The sequence below is a fragment of the Passer montanus genome, unplaced genomic scaffold, assembly GCF_014805655.1.
Source record: "Passer montanus isolate IOZ18808 unplaced genomic scaffold, ASM1480565v1 scaffold4, whole genome shotgun sequence".
Taxonomy (NCBI): Eukaryota; Metazoa; Chordata; class Aves; order Passeriformes; family Passeridae; genus Passer; species Passer montanus.
This window is the reverse complement of record NW_024368818.1, coordinates 11300013-11321806: the sequence shown is the minus strand read 5'-3', so window position 1 is coordinate 11321806 and position 21794 is coordinate 11300013. Positions and strand designations below refer to the sequence as shown.

Here is a 21794-nt window from a genome sequence, read left to right as displayed (position 1 = left end):
GGGAAGTGACGCCTGCAGACACAGTGAACAATACCCCTGGATTATGCAGCTCAGCACAGTATGCATAGGTTGCATATGTTTGGCTCGCTACCTCTGTTCTCATCTGCCTTTTCCAGGGAGCTGAGATGGAAGGAAGGAGCAGACAGCAGAAAGGCCGCTGGTTTGTGGCTCCCTCCTCTTATCGTTGTCAGGCAGCTGCACAGCTCCAGCTCCACTGCTTAGCAAACTAATTAATCTGATGTCCCTGCATGCACATGAGAAGTTTATTAGTTTCAGTGGTTTAGTTCAATCTTAGCTCCCCTTTGCTGCCAATACAACAGCAAAGATCCTCAAACCACAGAGTTTCATATGCCTTTGGGTGGGGGAAAACAGGAGAGCATCCTGGGACAAACTCAGAGTGAGGACACCAGGGCTCCCTCCATGCATTGCCACCAGCCCCTCTGCATCATCTCAGGCAAATCATTTACTCATGCTTCTGTCATGGCTTCTGCACATTATCCCAGCTTTTGCCAATGTGAAGTTAAAGCTGTCTCGTGCAGTACTTTTGGCAGCCTGACGGGTATGTCTGGCAACAGTTTAATGTGCTGAAGACCCCACTGAGGACATTCTGTTCTCACAAGGACAGACAAACCCCCAACAGCTGCATTTCACCAGTAAGGCAACACAGAGCAGACCCGAGGGATGGCCATGGCATGATGGGCACATGTAAGTGCTGGGGGGCAACTGACAAACATCTGAGAACACAGGTAGGGGTTTGGAGAGATCTCAGCCAGGGTTAAAAATCACTAGAGCTGTGCCAGTCACTGCTAGCTGCAATACTACTTAAACATGCAAAATTATGGTATTGTCTCTGAACTTCATTAAGGTTCTGGAAAACAACACATACTCAGATTCACAAAATACTTTGAGTCGGCCTACAGAAAAATGAGTGAGATCCTGTGAGGAACCAGGGATGACCAAGGACCTGTGCAGCTTTTCTCTTCCCCATGCTTCAGAACCAGACAGCTCTTTGTGTCCTTGTTGATGGATGTCTGTGTTAAGTATGAAAAGAGACCCCTTCAAGAGGTCAAAAAGTACCTTCAGGGCAAGAATCTTACTCCTGTGACTGCCATCTCTATTCCTCCCCCATGCAGAAGCAGGAAATAGGTCTAGGGTGCAACTAACACTGATCTTTCATCTCGGTAATTATTTTTATTATTTAAATGTTTTTCTTTATAGCCAGATATTGAATGATAAATGGTCCAAATGCGAGCTGTCGGCACAATGGTTTTATACAATGTCTGCACGCTGTAGTAACCCTTTGGCTATAAGGAATACATACATGCAACTAGTAAGAGTATTACACTGGAAACCGAGCACAGTGACTCAACTCCTGATAAAGTGTTCATTGTTATTATTAGGACTATCCCACAACATGCCAGATGGTTTTCAAACATAATTCAGATTCAGACAGATGCCCTCCGGTGGTTCCTGTTCTGGCAATTGAAAGGTATTACTGCACCCAGAGCAGAATTGAAGGTATGCCAGCTTGCTGAGCTTAAAGTGTCAACAAAGATGGAAAGAAGCTGCAAACAGAAGTGTCTGTGATGCACAAACTTGACCTGTTAAACTATGAACATGCAGGGAAAATATTTTGGGTGAAACCCATGATAAAGTCTTAAGCCACTTCAAAAAGTATCATTAAATGGCATTTGCCATTAATGATACAAAGTAATTTCCCTGCAATGTAAAAAATGTGATACATAAGAAAGCCCAGGAAGAGAAACAAAACTCATAGTTGCCATTGGCTCTGGCAACTGCTACACTATGAGTTTGAATATGAAGTTCTTTCTTTCCCAGCATAGAGAAGCAACAGTTTTCCCTGGAAGTAGATAGCATAAGCACAAGCTTCTGAAGAGGGTGCTTTGACCTTGGGAGAATCTGAGCATGACAGTGAACCCAAGTCAGGTAGAAGATAAGCACAAAGATGCAAAGAAACTGCCAGAATCAAACCATGAAGCCCTGAAGCTTTAACTTGATGCAGACAAATGCACCAGTTCTGCAGGACTGAGCTCTTCTATCTGTAGCCTTACCCCTGTTTTGGGGAACTTAATACAACATTCTTCATACTACAAAGCCAGAACATTTTATTTTGCTGTCTTCACACTCCAGAGGAAAGAAAAACTCCTACTAGATCTCTGTGAAAAGCTTTCTGTGAACATCAGGCCTAAGGGTGACCACTCCATACAGCGTCTTCTCTTGTATCGTGTGACTCAAGAAGAAAAGTTACAACAACCAATTTCATGTATCGCTTAAAGCCAAACAACAACTTCTGGCAAAATCTTACAAGTCACAAAATGAAGTGTGATCTGGCTAAACCATCTCAGCCTGTAATTACTGAGAATGATCATTTCTGAGCAAGCTCTTAGAAGTGTGGCTCATTTTGTTCAGGAAAAACATCAAGTATAGATATAGTCATTCTATACTTGATAGTCATGCTATACCTCTGATAGTCATGCTATACCTCTGATCAGCAAGAACATAAATTATATACACCTTCCCGAAGACAAGCAAATTCTGCTCAGAAAGGGACTGGAAACTATGAGGGTGGTGAGACACTGGAACTGGACAGAGAAATTGTGGATGTTGCATTCCTGGAAGTGTGCAAGGCCAGGTTGGATGGGGCTTTGAGCAACCTGGTCTAGTGGAAGGTGTCTCTGCCCATGGCAGGCGGGTTGTAACTACATGATCTTCAAGGTCCCTTTCAACCCAAACTATTCTATGGTTCTATGACACTTGTTCAGACTGAAAAGTTAAAAAGAGACTTTTGTCTTGTTTCAAAGTAAGATACTGTATTAAAAAAAAACAAAAAAAACCCCAAAAAACAAAACCAAAAAACCAAACAAACCCAAACAAAAAAAAACCCACCCAAAACAAAATAAACAACAACCAAAAAAAAGCAAAAAAAAAAAAAACCAAAAAACCAAAACAAAACAGAGAACATAAAAAGGAAGACGATAAGGTAAGTTCTGATCCCTACAGTTCCCCGCCTAAATCCAGGAGCAGGAATATGTATATGACTTTAACATCCAGAACTCTACAAAAAAAATTAATGGAAAAGAAGAGAAACACATCTCTGGAAAATTAAGTTGCAGTATATGCACCGGGCTTGAGGACACCTATTTTCTGTACCAATGTCTTAAAAACTAACCTGGCTCACTCCTATAAATAACACAACCAAAACCAGTAGTCAGTGATGATAAAGCCACCTTTCCAGCACCTTCTTTATGAATATTCTATCCCTGTCAGCACAACAAGCAGCTGCTTCATTGCTCACAAAGATGTGCCAATTACTCAGAGACTAATTGGCATGAGCTGCTCACACCATTTCTTCTGTATCAAACAGAATATTTTGTTTCAATAGTCACTGAACTGACACAGAAAACAGGTGACAAAATGCACCACTGAGCAATACAGTTTCAGACACAGAGGTCATAAATGAGAAAAACACTGCAGAGGGCAAATTTCCATTTCCTCTCTTCCTGTTTTTTTAAAAGTTTCTCATTATGTACATTCCTAAAAATTAATCAAGGTGAAAGCTGCAAATTAATGATGATGAGTGGCAAATACAATTTAATTTGAAGCTTCAGATGCCAAGAGAGCTGGGTCCAAATGATTTGAATTTACAGCAGGGCCATGAATAGAAGCACTTGTAGCACTTGGGCAGTTCTCTTACAAGTATAAAATGCTCCAGAGTTATTGAGTTCTCCCTGCTCACTTCCCGAACTCAGACTGACAACACTCCCTCCCCGATACTTCTAACACTCCTGTTTCTTCAAGAGAAGAAAAAGGTAATACTGAAAAACCTCCTGGGTCACATCAGAGCAGAGGGACACAATCCAGCACTTGTTCCCCATGAATATGACTCTGTCCTAGCCAGAACTGGCTGAACTGGCCTGGGACACCCAGCTGTTGCCTACATCACTCCCATTTGCAGCAGCTCTTTGTGGATCTGTGCTAAGGCTAAGTGGTCCCCATAGTCCTTATCTGTGTATACACAAATACTCCTAAGGGTCCTCAGAAGTCCCTCATACACCCTCTCCAGGCAAGCACTTGAAAGCTTCGTTGGCATCTTGCTGGAACCAGGGCCTTGCAGCAGGAGCTGGGCACTCTGTGCTGGCTTCCACTCTGCCATGAACAGGCTCTGCTGCTGTAAATTAGGTTTTAGCATTTTAACAACATCCCTCCTGGGACAGGAATCCCACAGTGACTGGCACCACGTGTGCCCATTATAAAAGTCTATGCATTTCCCAAAGAGATTTCACTGACCGACAAAGGAGTGGTATCTCCAGCGAGCAGTGACTGGATCTTAATTCTTCACAGTGAAATAAAAAGTCAAAACAGACTAATTCTACCTAGACAACAAATGCCACAGGAAACTACCTATAGCATATGCAAGATGCAGCCTTACCCCTCTGAGCACCCAGTACCATCTTTTTAGGCACATGCAGGACAGACAGCTATTAGTTTCAGGTGAGTTGACTAGAACTCACAATTTTTCTTAACATTTAAAGATCCCAGTTCAACCTCTGCTTGACCTGTGACAACCTCAGAGGGGAAGAACTAAAAGCCATAAACCAATATGCTTCTGAAGGAAAGAAAAGCACACATTGCCAGGCTGCCTCTGGCATTCACAGAAGGCATACATTTACATTATATAATAATGTACTCTCGCTATTTAAAAGGGCCATCAATGTCAAAGTTGACCATCATCTAAAAGAGAAGCTATTTTAGCAAACAAATCATGGTCCATGTATGTCACAGACCTAAAATATCCCCCCCATGCCACTTGCCTGAATGAAAAAGTCACTTCTGTTGCCAAGCAAAGCCGGGTCTCAATCTGGCTTCAATGTTCCAGGGGAGGGAAATGACATTTTTTAAAAGCTGATCCTTCCAAGTAGCATCCTGAGCTGAATATACAGTACATCTTTTCCCATGAGACATAAAGAAAATGTCCTATATTTTGACTGTGAACAAGCGTTTCTAGGAATGCAAATTTTGCTCTCAATACTTACACAATGGACTACAGTGTCACAAGCACCGTTCGTGCTCCATTAGTCATTCTTTTATTTTTTTAAAAACTGAAATTCACAAAAGGCCTACAGTGTGTGTAGAGCACTTGCTAAACAATAGGCTGATTGTTTCAAATATTTGCAAGATTCCGAGAATAAAGACCAACGCCCAAAGACAAACCAATATGCATCATGTAATTAATAGCAGCAAGGAGCCCACAGCATCATGCTCTCATGAGCCAACAATCCAGAAGGTAAAAACCAAGAAGGACAAGAGCTATGAGACCCCTGAATTAATATTCTCTGATCAGCACAAGAAAGATAACTACAAAATTATCTGTATTCATGAGAGGAACAAAAGGGAAGTTCAGTTTCTAACAAAATACCGGCTGGTATGGGATGATCCTCAGCTACAAGAGAAAAGAAGAAAAAAAATTCAAGAAGTTGTTAGACTTCCGCAGGGAACTGACATTTTGACTCTGCTCTACCAATTTCTGCCCATACCCAGGGAGTGCAAAGTTAGTTCCTACCTTCTGAAAGCAGGCTGATAATCCAGTATTTTGATCCAGTCCCTAATGGAAATGTTTGTCATGAGCCAACAATCCAGAAGGTAAAAACCAAGAAGGACAAGAGCTATGAGACCCCTGAATTAATATTCTCTGATCAGCACAAGAAAGATAACTACAAAATTATCTGTATTCATGAGAGGAACAAAAGGGAAGTTCAGTTTCTAACAAAATACCGGCTGGTATGGGATGATCCTCAGCTACAAGAGAAAAGAAGAAAAAAAATTCAAGAAGTTGTTAGACTTCCGCAGGGAACTGACATTTTGACTCTGCTCTACCAATTTCTGCCCATACCCAGGGAGTGCAAAGTTAGTTCCTACCTTCTGAAAGCAGGCTGATAATCCAGTATTTTGATCTGATTCCAGTCCCTAATGGAAATATTTGGATTGCAAAATCTGGCCCAGCATAAGCACTTTTGCTTGCAGCATCAGGAGTATGGGCAGGGCGTGGCAGGCATCCCACGTTCCCCAGGTGACACACAATGGAAAGGCAGCCCTGTCCATCTGGCTCTGCCCTAGCCTTGGGAGGAAGGTCTGACAGACCTCCTAGAGAAGGTGCACACATCTAGGTCTGTGCTCCAAAGCTTAGGGGTTTCCAACCACCAGCACAGGCCCCCAGCATTGAAGATAAATCAAGCCTATAAGATGAAGAGAGGTTGAAAACACAACCCTGTTTACTGCCAACATAAACAAGGTTGTCTAGAGAACAGTGCTCTCACCTGCTCTTCTCTGTGCTTCCTACACACTGGGTTATTGCTATGCTTTTTGGCATCTCTGGTATTGTTCAGAAGAAGCTAGAGCCTTTGTTTTCAAACATCAGATGCTACAGAGGGCACGACTAAACTGGAAATGAAGATCTTGCCTGTGCTGAGAAAACTATTTCTAGGTCAAAAAAATATGGCTGAGGTGGAGACATTCCAGCACCTCAGCTTCAGATGGCTGAAGCAGTGCTGCACAGGGACAGACAGAACGCCATCAGGGAGATCACAGATTGACAAGGCGTCTGGCAAGAGATCTCCTGGGCTCTGATGAACCAGCACATGTCCTGACCTGCAGCTTTCTCCCTCAGACAGCCCAGGCAGCTGCCTCAGCCAAGGGAATCTCCATGCTGCATGACTGCTCTGGCAAAACAGGAACTCACAAATCCAACTTCAGGTGTCCCCTGGTGGTACAAGAACACCCATTGTCTCCCAGCCCTGTCTGTGGAAAATGCTGATTCCAGAGCTCAGGATGTCCTGCGGCAGAGAACTAAGACACCTGGGTGGTGCTGCTACCTCCTATATCAGAGCAAACTTGGTTTTCCCACTGCATCTCAAAGGAGAAAAAGAGATGGCAACATTTAACAGTCTCCACAAGTACTTTGACAAAAGCCATGATGGAAATCCTACAAACAATTCAGAATCACCCTTGCAGTTAATCAGTATTTATATCTACCTTATAAACATTGACACCCTTCCTTTAAAAACTCATCAAGCCAGAGAAAGACATACAAGTAAAAAACTATCAGGATTTTGTTGCAAATTCAGACATTCCTATGCCAAGTTGCAAAAATTAGTCCAGAACCGGAGAGCAAGAGGAAAGAAAAAAAAAATGGAAACACAGAACAACAAATCTTTCATTTTCTTGTTAATTTTTATTTTTTAGGAAAAATCTATAAACTTGATAAAGGAAACAAAGAGAAACAAGAATTTTATTAATGAGTACTTACCTTAGGGTAAACAAGAACTCAATAAAAAGACAGATGTAACTTCTCTTTTACAATTTGTATTCTGGCAGCACCTCAATTTTTAGCTATGTACTAAAACCAGTTGTGTTTAGATTAACCAAATATACGTGTACTTCTCACAGTTCATGGGCTGTCTCAGTTTTTCTTTCGCTTCCTTCCTATGTCCCTATTTAAGAAATATCTTAGTTAGAACGTAACACATATTGTTAAACTTTCTGATTTTCTTTAAAACACATACCACACAACCCCCTCACCCCAATAAACCTACCATCCACAGGAATTAAAAATACCAGTGATTTACTAATCAATGACATTACTTGTTCCATCCTGGGAAAAATCAAAAGAAGGAGGAAAGGATGTATAAATATAGCCAATGTGGAGAGTCTTGTATCACCTAGCAGAACTGTAACACCTTGCTAAGCTTTCACAGACACTAGGCAGCCATGTGCTCTGCCACTTCAGCTCAGAAAAAGACTGGGAACACCTTTATTCTGTTGACAGTTCAGCCCCTGCACGAAATTAGTCCCTAGCAAAATCCCAAGTCAGAGGAGTATTCAATAATTTAGGGGCTTTATTTCCTGAAATTCCACCTAGGCCAACATAAGATATTTACAGAAACACAGAGGACTTGTGTGAGAAGTGAAGGCTGAGAAGGGATCTCAGCAGTATCTCCAAGGTGGGTGCCAAAATGATGGCGCCAGACTCATTTTGGTAGTGCTGAGAGACAGGATGAGGAGCAAGGGCCATGAACTAAAACACAAGAAGTTCCATCTCAACATGAGGAAGAACTTGCAGGGTACATGTTGAAAACAAAGATCTTTCTAATTCTTCTGCCTTGCAGTGAAATGAGGAATACAAACCATGCAAGCTCATCTGAGGATTTTCTGTTCATCAGTTCCCATTCATCTGAAAAGAGGGCTGAACTAAGATCACCCACAGCCACTTCCTCCTGCCACTTCTGCTTCCTCAAGCAGAAATCAGTGTATGTGAAAAAACAAGTAACTCACAAAGGAGTAGGATCAATGAGGTCAGAATAGCTTGCCTATGGCTTCTGGATAACATGGGTGTGTTTGCTTCTATTTAGCCAAGGGGAAATCCAAGCAGTGAAGTTTAGACAACTATTCAGCCTTCCTGGAGTGGATCCTTATCTTTGCTCTAATGAATTACTTGTGGAGTGTATTGATTCTGCTGAGGGTAGAGAGGTTTTAGATACCTACTTCCCATGAAGATATAGCAATCTGAACCAGAACCTACCCTGGTTTCCTGAAGATCAGTGTCTTGTGGCAGAGTAGTTTGTATTTGCTGTGTGTTTAACAGAATACAGCCTTTTGCAGACACCAGAGAAAGCAAAGGGGAAGAAAGAAATGCAAAAATAACAGAGTATAATGTGTATCTCCAACTTGAGAGAAGACCTGTCCAAAACAATCTGCACATATTCATGATATCCTTCTCATCTAGGTATTCCCTTGTGTTGAAAATCAAACTTTTTCTGTAAAGGAAGAGCTGCTGTGCCCTCCCTTCCTATATCCATTTTTGCTTACATGCAAAATTTGTCACAAGTTACTATTTTCACTTCTCTGTAACACATAGCTAAAACTGTCTAAATGTTAGAAAAATTATCAGTGGACAAACTAGACAAATATATACACGTACATGGAGAAATGTGGCTTAGGAAACCAGACTACAAATCTCTGCTCTCTTCTCAGTTACGAATATATTTAGTTAACATGTAAAAAAGAGGGATGCTTTGAGTTAAGAAATAGCTCCTTCCTTTTTTGGAGTTGAGAACAACCCAAATTCAATGCTCTCTTTGCCCTTACCACAATGATGGGGAGGGAGTTCTGTGTAGGTGGTCACATCTGAATTACTCACTGTAGGCTCTACTTAAGAGTCACTGTGGAGAAACTGAGATGACTCATTGTCTACAAAATTGATTCTTTCTCATAGTCTTCAAAAATTAAAAAAAAATTAAAAAAATAAAAGCCACCAACCCAGAGACTATCAGAACTCAGTATTGATCCAATCATATGAGAAAAATCTCATGCAGGATGCCTGTATTTTTCTGTATGAAAGGTGGAAGCAGAATGTGGAATCAGAATGTGTAATCTAGAATCAGAGTATGTTTTAACAAAAAAAGGTGAACTCTGTCTTTCTGTGGTGCTGGAGACAGCAGTGATCAGCACAAGCTGTACCCAAATAAGTGGGAATACTGAAAACCAAGACTGCTCTGCTGGCACAAACCCTGAACACATCCACAATAGTCCCCCCACATCCTCCTTCTCACACCCCAGTGTTTAATGGCTACTCTGTTAGCATGCTGCTTCACCTTTGAGGAAAAAGACTTGGGAAGTACTCCCTCATAAGATGTGGGGATTCATTTGCAGTGTGGGAGTGAGATATCAATTCTAAGACTGGAAGACACAGCCTGAATTTTCAAGAACAGTCTACTCCAAAAGTCAACTTGGGTAAAATATGAACAGAAGATCCCACATTTTTCATCTCTTTTCAGAGAAGCTCTACTTACAAGTGAGATGTCGACCAATGCTGATTTGTTAAAGGTATCCATCTGCTGGTTAAATCCACTAATTTTGACAGTCATCCTTCAGCAGTTCATCTCTGGTACTACAGGTCCCAGTGACCTGTCCTTACCTCCAGCATCTGCTCTCCACAGCAGGCAGACAGGCCCTTCAATCTCACAACTGCTCCGAACTCATTCCCAGCCTCCAGCCCTTTCCTGGCCAGATTTAGCTGAGTCTGTTCATGAAGGCAATCCTACTGTCAATGTGTGCAATCTTTCCCTTTGAAAAGACCACTGAGCAGTGATATCAGCTGAAGTCAATAATAGGATTTATTAAAACAGCAATAAAAACCAGCACAAATGCTTTATTTTCACTAAAGGCAGAAGGTATGAATGAGGCTGTGGGTCAGCTCAGTAATTCATGTATCAGTTCATTTTGTACCAGGGTAAAAACACAACCAACACTTTGATCACAAAACACAAAGCAATGATCACAGGTATATTCACTCCAGCAGTTATATTTTGTGCAGAAAAAAACAGTTGAGTTAACCTTTAGCCCTGTCATTCAGTACTGCCATTGTTCTTCACAGGCCATAAGCTTTGTAGTGCATTTTCAAGGCCTTGGAAGATGTCACTTCTGCTTTGCCTTTTCTTGGCCTGCTTGTAGCTTTGGTATAACTGGTTTAGGTGTGACTACAATTTCTGTAACTGGTCAGGCATGTATATCCCCTCTGTTTTATTTTTGTTTGTGTGTGGTACAACCACAGTTTTGCACAGACAACAGTAAAAAGCAGCTATTCCATACAGAATATTTACCGCTAATGTAACTTTGTAGAGAGAAATACAACAGTCTGGTACCACAGCAGAGGACTGGAGAAGTGGACACACAGGATGTGGCATGGAAGAGTAGAGCCACAGGATGAGAAACGGGGCACAGGCTTGGCACCTGAGACCACAGCCATGAACAAATCACCAATGGTCAACCAAAGAAGCAGACCTGGAGCTGCACATGGCTGGGCTCAGAGATAACAAAGAGAACAAAGAAATGGTATCTAATAACAAAAAAGCAACTATATATAGCAAAAACTCAGATGCAATGTGGAACTGCAGAACAATGGAGAAAAGAGACGTAAAGTTGTTTTAGCAAACAGACTAAAATGACCCCAGGTGGATCCTAGAGGAAAGGAAGAGAGGAGGAAAGGAAGAAATCAACATGATGAACCTTGTACTTCACCCAGGAAAGTACTCCAGATGATTTGCTCTAACACCGACTACTACCAGAATAAAATCAGCAACCTTGGAATCCAGAGGAGCAGAAGAGGGGTGAACTTAACACCAGGAAGAGGGAGAGAAACCAAGAACTAAAGGTACAACAGTTTTAACTGCGTTATTATTCTTTATTTTTCTGTAAAAATTGCATCTGGATTAATCGTGATTAGACTTCCAAAAATTCAGTTACGCTAAGAATAAATTCTTTGCTATATAAAAACACATTGCCTTTTTGGCTATGAACAAGATTTCAAGTATAACACTTTGTCTGGACATGCAGTCTTCACATCACAGTAAATAACTCCAGATAAAAATGTTGTTTTATTCTAAACAGGTGTTGCCAGTTTTCCCAGAACAAAGAAAAAAAAACCTCATAAACTCCTGTTTTTCCAAACAGTTCAGCAGAAATATGATCACATACCCATACCTGACCCAGACCAGATTTGAATCATTGGGTGACCTAGCATTAATGATTCTGGAGCCATGGCCAGAAGACTACAGAAGTCAGATCTGCAAAGTGGGAGCATTTGTAAGGAGCTAATAAAATTACTAGAAAAAAATCACCTTGAAGGGGTTATGGACACAAAAACTGCTAACACTTTCTCTTCATCAAATATATCAGGGTTTAGAAAGCAATGGCAAAGAATTCACGTAGCAGAGAAGCAAGAGAGAAACAAAAAAGAGAACTACCTTGAAATCACTGGAAAATTACTGAGTGAGAACATTCTCTGGCAAAAGTAACTACAGATGGTAGGAAAGGGAAAAGCAAATACTTGAAAAGTTCCACTGATTTTTTTTGTTGTTGTCTTTCACTCATTTTTTTCTTCAATTAGCTCCCAGTACTGGGGCAATAAAAAAGCAAGATGTTCTTTCAGTTAAAAATGAAGATGGGGTAATTACTGTGACAGTGTCTCTCCTATATTCTCACTTCCCAGGGTTATCCCAGACATCTCTAGGAACCAAGCACTTAATTCCCTTCCTGTCACACTCTTTCCTCATGGTGGAATGGGCTTCCCATAGACAAATAAATGTGCTTTATTACACATTTTCATGTGCTGTATTACAAGTACTTTTGTACCTTACACTCGTATATCAAGGTGACCTCTGGACTGTTTCCCTCATTTCTTATGCAGGCCTGTTGTTTGCTTTCCTTGACTAAGCTTTCTGGTAACACAGAATATCCTGAACTGGAAGGGACCCACAAGGATCAAGTCCAGCTCCTGAGTCAACAAAAGCGCTTTGGTGTATGGATCAGGTCTCTTTTTACACTGCTGATACCCTCAGAACTGAAAAGCCCATAACAGTAAAGCAGGTCACCGGGAAAAGATTAATGAAAAAGAAGATGCATCGATCTGCTGAGCCATTAAAGAGGTATTATGACCTTTCCAAATGCAGTTCTTGCCTGTATGCGAGGTGTAAAAGAATCAGCAAAGAAAGGGAGATGATAAAACATCAGAAATAGGTAACAAAATATGTTTGAGACAGGCGTTAACCTATCAGGAGCACAATCGTGCAACAGATCGGAATTGTGTAATTTGACACTGTAAGGTCATCCACAATCTTAGAATTCAGGTTCTGTGATTGCAGCCATGCTGGAAATAACCTGTAGTTAAGGAACTACATGTACAACTCCGTGCTGTCTAGCAAACAGGCTGCTAGTCAACACAGCATTACCATCTCTCTTCAGAGAAGGCAGTGCTTGATGGGACCCAAGAGAGTCGTGTTCTGAGCCGAGCTTCACTCCTCGCCAGTTGCCAGATCTTGCCTCACGTCTCCACTGCAGCTTCTCATCTCCTCCTTAGACTTTCTCAAGCTGTGCCCAATCTCTTCACAAGGAGTCTCAGTACTCAACTGCACTTCCAAGAGCTTAGTAAAATTACCCACCAGGCATTATTAAAAATAGACTCGCCCTGGCTAAGGCACAATTAAATAGCTGGTCCCCATCTCCTCAACACAGAAAGCATCACCATCTGTACAGCAGCTAGAAAGAACTACAAAACTGCAAGTTCCTGTGAGGCTTTTAAACACCAGTGTAACCTTAATTACAACACAATGAACAGGTGAGTGTCAATTGTATTTTATATTCTCAAATGGAAAATATGTTTAAACCCAAATATTTTTGTCATCAATAAAAAGCATTTTATTGAACGATCAGAACTGGGACCAAGAGATGTGCATGTGCCAGACAGAGGAAAACTTTCAAGCTGAAGGTCTCACACTCTGGGAACAGTAGAAATAGTTTCTGCTGAATGCAGAAGCAGAAATGTGCATGGCAAAGACTGCTAGTAAAACTAATTTGTGAATTCTTTAGAGGCAATGGTTTCTCTTCACTGCTATAAATTAAAAGCTCTGAAGTCCTTTTCACTAAATGTTATTTTCATTATTTTCTGCCCCAAACTCTGAGACTATTAAAAAGATTCTCCTCATTTTACAAATATTTTTGCAGGCAGAACTGATATTTACCTTTACAATACACAGTACACCAGAAAAAACACTCTTGTCTCAAAATGGACTTCAGTTGCACGTAAGTGTTAGAAATTATCACTCATTTAATAAAATCAATGATAATGAACCCATCTGGAGTTGCTAATTGTTTGTAGGCTTAGTGTCAAGTTCCTGAGATGCAAAATCAGTTCATTATCAACACTCAGCCTGCAATGTACTTGTCTTTAATGTAACAACCTTGCTTTGCACTTACAAGAAATCAAATGCAAGAAATGCTCTCAAAGCCCATGAGGAAAATGACAGCTACTTGCATTTCACCAAACACCAGAACTGGCAAAAATCTTCCCTTTCAAACATTAACTTCAATGATTCATCACAAAACAACTCAATCAGCAAAGCTTACACATCTGGTAGCAATGTGGTGCTACAGCTAAAGCCCTCCTCAGCCAACAGCTCACAGACCCAACTCCTTCCAGCATCACTCTCACCCATGGGGAAAGAATTCCTTCAACACAGCCTTAAATCAGACCAGGTACTGACAGAGCCTTATTTGAGACAAAGGGGGAGCTCATACCTCATGGAGTTACTGGTTCAACAGACCTTGCTGCACTGATTTACACCGAGTTTATGTTTTCAGATTTATCCCTGCAAACATAAAGACAAGGAGCATGATTGCTCTCATATGCCTCAGTAAAAGTGCAGTGCATCGGATCCGCAGTGTCTGCAGACCTCTGTGGATGATAAACACTAGAACAAAAGGCTTGATAACAAGCAACCAAGAAAGCTGTAACATCAAGCACTGCTACAGTCATGCTGGTGGGAAACATCTACCCACTGCCTTATCTTTCTCTAATTTTATACTGATGTTGAAATATCACTGACCTCTCCTACAGCAGTTTTTTTACAGTACACTCACCTCCACACTTTTACCCACTGCCTTATCTTTCTCTAATTTTATACTGATGTTGAAATATCACGGACCACTCACCTCCACACTTCTGCACAGGCAATACAAATTTATCTTCAGCAGACCTAACAGAAAGCCTCTTATGTATCTTACTGGACTATTGTTCAGACTGAACTGTGATATGCTTTTTCTGAGGAATACAGAGAGATGTATGCTCATTCAGAAACTACAGAACATAACCACATAGGCTGCACGAACAAAATGCCTAATCACTTCTCAGGGAAAGTAAATATATGAAGTTTGCCTTTTTCCCTAAAGTCATGTGCCATGTGTTCTGCTAAAGTCACACACAACTCTATCTGGCTTTCCTTTCACAAAAGGAAAAGATCATGGTAGAATTTTGTTGGCTGTACCTTTGAATTCCAGAGGTCACAGGACCATATGCAACTTCAGATTTCCAAAAACAATAATACAACAAACCACCCACAAATTCATTTTAAGAATGGTCTTGGAAGAAATCTGAATAACCAGCAGAGCTGAACTGTGTTTATCACTCACTCACCTAGGATCCTCAGACTATTCTAGAGATATAAAAGCAGACCATAACACTGAGAAAAGCTCACTCTTCTGGACATAACCATACTGTAGCTCATCAAATGTTTCAATCAGTGTTTTACCTCACTCCTTCTGTCTCACGGGTTGTTCCTGGACAGACACGGCAGACACACGAGCACTCCTTGCAAGCTGCTAGTCAAATACCACCACAGCTCTTTATGAGTAACTGGCTCATGGTCATGCGTCTTCCATGAGAACAGGATGGAAGGGGAATGTCCACCCCAAGTACTGACCTTTGGAAACCACAGAGATCTGCAGAACCCGGTGCTGTGCCACACAAAGCCAGCACTGGGTGAGACGGCTGAGACTTGAAAAGCAGAACAGCTGGTTCAGCACAACTGTGAGGGCAGCTGAGTTAATTAGCTGTGACCTGCTCATCTGAAACTAACTCGGTATTTTCACAGAGAGCTGGCAATTTTTTGCCCTGTACAAACAACTACACTGTAAGTTTCATTAGGAGTTTTTCAAATGTTTTTCTAGTTGGGACAGGAAGTAGGTAACATTTGTTTAATTATTTCTACATCTTCCTCAAGGACCACAAGTACTGCACATTACTAGGGCCTACTAAAATATCAAAGCAACTTTCACTGTCAAATGCCCTTACTGCCATATCTCACATGCTTTATGAAAAGACAAACCTGTAATGTTCTTCAGGACACTTACTGAAATGTGAGCAGCCTTATGTATAAGTAAACTCCATCAAGCATGTCTCCTTGAGGAGCTAGATCTTAAGTACCTCTAGAAATAATAACACTTCCAACCAGGACCCGAGAGAATCTAAAGAATGCACTGCTGTATGTATGTCATATTAGCACCTTTCTAAGTCTTCTAAATCTTGCATAAAACAATTCAGCAACTACAACTCCATAAGGCTTCACATGGCTAAGTAATGGTGATTCTGGGATGAGTGACCTTTGAGTCATTTTTTGATTTTTGTTCCTTTTAAATAAAATGAATTATCAAAACTGATGACAGCATCCTCATGATTCATTGTGTTCCTCACATTATCCCCAAAGCTAACTTCTTCTTTTTAAACAAAATCATTTGATGAAAATGTGTCATAGGTTACAATTTGAAGCTGGGCTAGATATTAGATCACAATCACAGAGATTAAAATAAGTCTATTTCAATGCATACAAATAGTCCAATTAGCTTCAGAGAATTATTCCAATGTATAAAATCAAATTGCAATACAGCTTTAATGAAAAAAAAAAACCCAAACCTGATGATAATCAATCTACTGTCCAATTCATAGGTATTTATTTGTGCATACGCATCATTCACTGGATTGGCAAGGGAAGCTGATAATAAACATTCTGAAGGTCACTAGACATCTCTCATTACAAGACTCTGGTTTTATTTTCTTGTAATTTTGCCCTAACCTTGAACTGTTTCAACTAAAAAGTTTCACAGCGTACACCAACTCAAGATGAGGGTATTTTTATTAATAATTACAGATGAAAAACATCAATCTACTTCAAACACCTATATTTTGCTTGGAGTACATTAAACCCTCCCAACTGGCTAGCTTTCTTCTACAGACTCTAGATGTTCAAGCAGAGACTTGAGATTCGGAAAGCTTTTGAATAAGCCTTTTTTGCATCACAAGGAATCTGTTAGAGTCTGGGCCTTTCCAGGGCTTGGAGGACACAGCTTGTGCATGCTCAACAGCAACAGATTTATCATTTCAATTTCCCCATGGTTCCATTTGTGCAGGGCACGCTGCCGAGAGGCTCAACAGGAGCTTCCTTGTAGCCACTGGCTCTTCTGAGTTAAGCTCTCTTTAGTGTCCACAGGCCTCTTACAGTGAATGACCTCCAGATGGGTCCAAGTTGCCTGAGCTGATGCAGAGATAAAAAGAAGAATATACTAGGTCAGTTAGGTAAGGGGGAAAGAAGCCTGCAGGTTCTGGCAGGGCACTGGTAAAAGTGCACAAGGAAACCAGTACAGAGAGCAGGGAACAGAAGAATTTGATGAAGACGGGTGAAATGAGGGTCAGGAGTCATGAAGGACTCAAGAATGAGGAAATCCAAGTGCAAGCTGGGCGTTGCCTGTCTGAGGAGCAGCTGGGTAACATGCAAGAATGGGAGTTTTGAGATGCTGGCAACAAAGTGACCACCAGCATCTTGGGTTCTAAGAACAGAGGCAGAGCCAGGAGATCCAGGGAAGGATCCCCCTCTGCTCAGCATTCAGTAGAGCATTTCTGGACTACTTCATCCAGGTATTAGCCTCACAGTGCAGGAAAGTCACTAGGGAGCTAGAGGGAGTACAGGGAAGCACCACTGGGGTGGCAGGGCGGGAGCACCCTGCCTGTGTGGAGAGACAGGGGAGAGACTGCTTTAGGGGGGACCAAAAAGGCAGCCCCAGTGCCCCCAGTGCCAGTGGAAGATACACAGGAGATGCCAATGGGATGTCCAGAGAGTCTGTGTGCACTTCATCTTTGTAGGTTTTCAAAACCAAATGGGTAAAAGCCAGAAGTAGCCTGATCTTAAAGCTGTCTCTGGTGTGAGTGGCAATCTGGACTCAGGGATGCTGAGATCTCTTCATCCTGAGTTATCCAGTGATCCTACAAACTGGGCATGGCAAGGGCAGCCAGAACGGGACAGAACAACCTTCAGCAGCCATCAGGATATCCTGCTGCCAGGCTCTACCACAACACCAGGGTTCCCACACCACCAGCCCTACCAGTCTCTCAGTGCCTGTCCTTGCTACTCTACTGCAACCTTCTCCATCAAACACAAGGCCCAAGCAGGATGTGCTTTCAGTCACTAAATTCAAATTTCACTGATATCTCACGGACAGTGGGAAGAACACAGAAGTCACCTTTCGGTTTCCGTGGCTTAAGGACCTTGAATATTACCCACATGGCACTACAAGCCATTCAGACCACAAAGTCAAGCTCTCAGAAAAAACCATGACGGCAAAACCAGAGGCTCAACACGCCACAGGAACTTTGTTCCTGAAGAGAACAAGGCCTGGCATGGGCACAGCAGCGTGCTGAAAGGCAAAACCAGAGGTTCAACAAGCCACAGGAACTTTGCTCCTGAAGAGGACAAGGCCTGGCACGGGCACGGCAGTGTGCTGAAAGGCAGCTCCCAAGCGGGTGCCTTTCCTTTCCAGCACCGCTCACCTGCGCTGCCCATCTCCCAAAGCCTCCACCGAGCTACCAAGGGCAGGGACACTGCTCTGCCTAGGCAGGGATTTACCGAGAGCCCGGTGGAGGTAGCATCTCCTGCTCTGCTTAAAGGCCTGAAAGAGAAGGCGGCTGTGCCACAGCCACGCCTGCCTTCCTGCTCCGTCACCCCACGGCCGCCCCCAGCGCAGGTACACCCCAGCAGGAGAGACCCGACCGCGGGGAAACGCAGATTCTCCTGCCCACGGAGGGAGCGAACAGCACGAGCTCCATCCCTCCGGTCTCCCTTCCCCTGGCGGCCCCTCCCCGCTCCCTCCCTCTGCCCCCACGCCCCGCGGCGGTGCCGGCGGCCGAGCCCCGCGGGCGGGGGCGATGGCTCGGGCGGGCGGTACCTGGACAGGGAGTCGCCGCTGGGCGGCCGCGCCGCCGCCGCCCGCCCCGGGGGGCGGGCCCGGGCGGGGCGCTGAGGGGGCCGAGCCGCCGCGGGCGTGGGGAGCGGGGCAGCGCCGCGCCGGGCCGGGCCTCGGGGTTGGATCGTGAGGGTGCACAGTGGGCCGCGATCCCCCTTTTCGCCCTCTTGAGAACCGAGGGAAGGTGGCAGCTCCCGGGTTCTATCCCCGGAGCACGGTGGTCGTTCCTAAGGGCAAAGACGTGGTCTCTCTCCAGCATCCCTCTTGAAGTCAGCTCACCCGCGTTAGGCTTTCCTAACAGTTGGGTTGTGTGCCCACAGCTAAAACAATTTGTGCTCCTCACACTCGTTATTGCCCCTGTCTGCTCGAGAATCCTCGCTGAGCCCGTCCCTCGAGTGGCTGTGGAGGTGGCCGGTCACAGCCACACGGGTCACGGCTGCCGGGCGCTGGCACGGATCCTTGCGGAGATTCCCGACCGAAAGCTCGAGCGCATCCATGGCGATCCGTGTCCGGAAGGCTTGGCAGGCACAGTTCGGTATCAAGTGTTCAGCGCATCCATGGCGATCCGTGTCCGGAAGGCTTAGGCACAGTTCCGTATCAAGTGTTGTGCAGGAAGAGCCGTGGTACGCCCAGTTCCTTGAAGCAATGGAAGAGAGTAGGAAAAGCTCTTGGCATTGCTTACAAAGACTGAGGGAATGCATCTTAAGCCTCCCATATCAAGGATGCAAAAGTCTTTCAAATGTTTAGCTGTTTTGACAAGAATCTCATGAGGCAAAAAGAATGAACCACTGGGGATGTGTTAGGAGGCTGGTGGGCTTCCAGAAAGACTTGCTTGTCGGCAAAGAGCATCTGATGTCAGGAGCATCTGTCCAGATGGACCTTTCTGTTTAAAACACTACCTAAAAATAGGATAAACCCTTCTAAACATTTGTATACTGTGTGGCTGTAGAATGGTTACCAAACCATCATCCCACTTCGTGCTCCAAGGAGTAAATTAATTGATGTGCTTCTCTCTGTTGTTTCCCATTTTGTTCTATTGTCAGAAGTCATGCAGGATGCTGAAGCAGGTTTGTAGCATCCCCACCTGAGACTGCATGATCCGGCTGTGAAACTGCCTCTGTTGCTCTTTCCTCTAGTCTCTATCAGCTGCTGTTGAGCAAGGTTGATATGGGATGGTTTTGAAGCTGGTTTAAACTTGAAAATGCAGTTCAGTTGAAGCAGGGTTTATTTTTGTATTTTTCATTTGATCTTCTGAGCAAAAAGTTACTAAATTGGCAAATGAGTTTTGGGGGAGTGAAGGTTTCAGTCTAGAAAATTGAGTTCCTTTTCTGAAATTAAAACTCTGTTTTATGGTTAAAAGTGAGATCCTTGTTCGAAAAATAAGCTAATTGCTAGTGGTTTATTGCAGCATTAAAACAAAAATGCCTTGACATCATTACAATTGAAAAATCCATAGGCCTGTGCTGATTTTTTACCAAATATAAAATTATTTTAAACGTTCATCTTTTTTCCTCCCCTCTGGTTAGGGACAATGAAAATTTTAGAAGCACCATTTATTAATAAAAACCGAAGTATGAATGGCAAACTGTCTCTCTGCCTCTTCTGTTTAGCTTTCCATCCACACTTGTGTGTGGTGAGCAGATGTCCTCTGAGGGGACATGCGGGCAGGGGGTGCTGTGTCTGCTGGGCAGTCAGGCAGCTCCTGGAAGCCTTTTCCCACTGCTGTGCTCTCTTCCCAGCCCTTCCGAGGATGGAGTTCCTGGCGGTGGTAACCCTTGGGAGAGGTCAGCGCTGCAGAGCTAGCACAAAGCAGTGCATGTCTCCCTTTCAAATCTCACCAAATAGCCTTGTGGTGAGTTGGTATTGCCTCTATTCCCTCTGCTAAGCTTAGTTTGATAGAGGTGCAGTTGTTTAAAAAAAGTCAAGTAGGAATAAAAACAATATATAAACCTCCATTGCTATGTGAAAGTATTAGAATGCCTTCCTTTCTTCCTAATTTGCTATTGATGTGGCATCTCTAAGTAGTTTATTGATGAAGTGCTCTATTTGCTTTTCACTGCCCCGTTTTGTTCTTGGCCTTATCCCCAGGGCCTGTGAAACCCTTTAGAAATTCCCACTGGTGCTTTGTAAATGAGAACAAAGCTAATCACCTCCTGCATCTCTCCTGCCGCTGAAAGAAACTAGCAGTCTGCTCAGTGAGTCTTTCTGCTCAACAATACCACATTTTGAAAGTCAGTCAGAATATTCTCTCTGTGAAGTGTGTTTCCTCAGGGCTCCTAAAAGTGATGGAGAATTAAATAAAGGCCTGACATAACCAAAACCAATTAAGGACAATTCACAAGACTGTTGTATAACTGATGCAAAATAAGTGTCATTCAGTCTGTTAACCTACTTTTGCTTGCCACATCCCCTACCATTATCTTACAAGTATCATCATTTGGATTTGGTTGGTTTTTTTTTTTTCCTTTCCTTTTTTTAATGAGAGAATGTTCTGTCATTTTGTGATTTTAACACAGGAAACAGTAAAATAAAATTAACATCATGGATAAGTAATAGAATTATCTGTGTTCATCTTTAATGCTGTGTGGCTGGCAGAGCTGAGTGATATCTGAAAGAGAGAATGACAAGGAGCTTTCTTGAATCAAGGGTGTAAAAGATTATTTCCAAGTAAAAGACAAGCAGACATCCTCCAATACTTCCTGAAATTGTATGTAGTTGTAGCATATACAAAGTGAAAAACATATAGCCCCAGGCTTTCTTAGGTGTTTAGAGGCTGTCAAAGCTGTGGTGAACACAGCACAAAGAGGATTATATTATGTACATGTAAAACATGATTTAGTGAGGGGAAGTAAGACTTTTGCTTAGTCCTTCTGGGTGAAAGTGAGATTCTATTTTATATCCATTGTATTTAAACTATGTGTGTGTTGAATAAGGCTTTCTAGCTCTGTATGTATGTGTGGTCCATACATCTGCTATATCAATGTGCCAGATGTTATGAAGCCAGATGTTCTCATTCCTGGATTAGCTCCTCAGCTTTGCTGCTGCACAGCCAAGCACAGGTCTGTTGTGTCTCACACTTTGAGCATGGGGCTCACCAAAGCTAGGGACATTCACACATCCAGGACATCCCACACAACCTTTTGCAAGGGTCTCAT

At 42.8% G+C, this 21794-nt stretch overlaps 1 protein-coding gene across 2 annotated transcripts in view; it reads right to left on the bottom strand.

Moving 5' to 3' along the window:
* The window catches only part of MTMR2 (myotubularin related protein 2), a 62636-nt gene extending 43974 nt beyond the window's left edge, over positions 1–18662 (bottom strand). The window contains exon 1 of one of the 2 annotated variants that reach the window (XM_039718314.1): positions 18622–18662. The gene's annotated coding sequence lies outside the window, so the exon portion shown is untranslated. Of the gene's footprint in view, positions 1–15158; positions 15214–18621 lie in introns of those variants that run through there. The other variant, XM_039718313.1, reaches the window with a different exon arrangement.
* Between the last annotated feature and the right edge of the window lie 3132 nt (positions 18663–21794).